Below are 2748 nucleotides of genomic sequence, written 5' to 3'. Positions count from 1 at the left end.
TTGGTGGGACAGGGCCAGATGAAGGAGACCAGTCTTCACAGCCAGACCAGCCAGACCAGAATGAGGATCAGCAGGAAGGACAAGATAAAGAGCACTAGTCGGGTAATCAGCAGACTGAAGAGCAGCAACCCAGTAACACTGGGAATCAGCCAACTGATCAGTCCCATCACAACAGAGAGGCTAAAGGGAAAATGAAAGTTCAGGATGAGGGACCAGTGGCTGATCATTAGCATTCACTACAGCTCATTAGTTTGAATAAGCAACTGAGACATCAACAGGCCTCCATCACCAGACAGTATCTGGAGGATGATGCTCTTTGGACTGACTTGGAAAGATTTCAAAGACCATATGTGAAATGGTAGAACATTGGAAATCAGCTGCTTTCCATGATAAAGAAGCTTGTAGACTACCTGCGCATCCCAGTACAGTCCAGCTGTTGGAACGAGTTCCAGAATGGATACTCAATGCTGATGAGAAAGTGGCAAACCCGCATTGGCAAAGGCAGTCTACTGCAGATTGTTGGTCCTTAGCTCTAGAACTGGAACTTCTGTTGGGTAACAAACCAACTTACCGCTGCATGAAGGATGTTAGGGTACAACTCAAGGAAGTTCTGGTACAAATGCAAGCTGTTAGGGGTGTTTTGGATCAAAGAGTCAAAGCCATTCTTGAGGACCAGACAGCCACTAGCAGAGGACCTCAAACGCGAATATCAGTAGGAGCACAGGCAGCTGCTCTCCGAACCCTATTCCAGCTAGTGAGAATCACCAAAAAGATGATGCAGCAGGAGAACCAGGCTGTTCTCAATTTCTTGGAATTTGTGCTTGATTCTCGAGTTCTCTTGTATGCTGTTCCATCACGAGAAACTGAGCTGCCAAGATTCTTTCCAGTCTGTATCCTCAACATCAAGAACCAATTGATCGACTCACATATTTCAAAATATCTGATGAGCTTCAGGATTGGTATGAGCGATCAACTGTGGAATGGAAGACTTGGCAGACATTGCTCAATGATGCTCTCCAAATCAATGACATTCAGGCAATGAAAGAGGAGCTACATAGGATTCAGCTGTGTATGTGCCAATGGAAGATTCAAGTCAAAGGATTGACCAGGATTACTAATCAGTTGCTACAACTCACGGTCGAATCTTCCAAATTGCCTGAAAAAGACATTGCAGCAAAGCCGGGACTGGCACCGCAGTACAGGGAGATGGCTGAGATTCTTTTCGAAGCTCGCGTCAAAACAAATCAGCCTCTTCCAGAAGGATGGGGATCCATACTACTTCGCATTGTCATAAGCTGGCCCGAACGAGACTGAGCAAGGGCATGCGTACACTCTATGATCCTGACACCAAAACCTATCATTCTCTCACGCCTTATGAGGTAGAGATGACTACAGACCGGCGGGATCAACTTGAGCAGGAGGCCATTTACCGACTGATTCAGAAGGAGAATGCTGGTGCTGGGACTTCTTAGGCACCATCCCGGTCAAAGAGCAAAGGCAAAAGGAAGACGGTCCAATGGAAGGACACTGGGTAGTTCCATCTCAGAATTCAGTGGCGACTTTTCTTCTCAGAAGGCAGGGAGAGATGACATCTCCACCTTGGCCTGGTGAGAGCTCCACCTTGGCCTTTTCTGCTGCCTCCCGTAATCCTTGGTCCTTCTTTAACTCCTACTCATAATCTTTGAATGGCCATTCTCTATGTGGTCAAGCTAGCATCCCAACATCAGAACCAGACGATGGATTTTTCAGTCTCACATCAGAATCCGACAGGGGAATTTTTCAGAAACTTTGGAATCTTGCCAAAATTCAAGAAAGAAGGGAAGGATGTAGACGGCTGGATAATCACCATGTGGGAACGTGTTCTTAGAAGATGGGCAACGAATTACTTAATTACTAGAGTAATTACTACAGTAAACCCGAAGTGTATAAATAGGGCGCATTACATTATTATCGGGTTGGCAATTGTTATCACTTGTATTAGCGCTTTGGGCTATAATTGTACTTGAGCATCAGTGGCAGTATTGTTGGCTGTACTTTCCCTCTGTAATCATATTCGATGTAATCTTGATCTGTAATCTCAGTCATGGCATACATTTCAGTGATACTTACTTCTCGTCCAGTCTTCTGAATGTGAATCTGAATCTGAACCTTATTCTGGTCTATAAGTCTGATTCTTATTTCAGTATCCACATTTCAGTCTAGTCTCTGATTTCTGTTCAGTCTGCTGTCTGAAATCTTCCCACACTAGTAGCTAAAATCCTTCAACACTGGAATTAGCTGTCTCAAGAGATCAGCTCCAATTCCATGGCATGTGGCCATCAAGTGTGTAGCATGTGTATAGGGAATGAGTAGTATGTTAGACTCTATAGGTTCCATAGGAATATTGTGACTATGCACTTAAATGGTGTATGCTTGTCTTTTAGGGAGTGTTCTCACTGTGTGAGTGTAAGCTAAGGCTTACCTCAACAAATACCCTCGTAAGCTGAAGCTGATACGATACATCATGGATTCTCATTAGGGACTCTAGCATAGGTTATATTGGGTAAGTGTATGGGGATCATAAAGATGGAATTTGATGCAAGAAATAGTGTAGGTCCTACCTCCAAACTTTATGGTTTGGGACAATGTCTAAACACTTACAATTGCATGTCATCATTGTTTTTTGGGAACTTTGTTAGGGCCTCATATTCTTTGCTTTATTTTCCTTGCTTTTGGAATCTGGACAATTTTGATGACACTATCTTATAG

The sequence above is a fragment of the Adiantum capillus-veneris genome, chromosome 4 (assembly GCF_014529385.1).
Source record: "Adiantum capillus-veneris isolate H3 chromosome 4, ASM1452938v2, whole genome shotgun sequence".
NCBI classification, from domain to species: Eukaryota; Viridiplantae; Streptophyta; class Polypodiopsida; order Polypodiales; family Pteridaceae; genus Adiantum; species Adiantum capillus-veneris.
The sequence above is the reverse complement of the archived record's forward strand: the minus strand, read 5'-3'. Positions refer to the sequence as shown.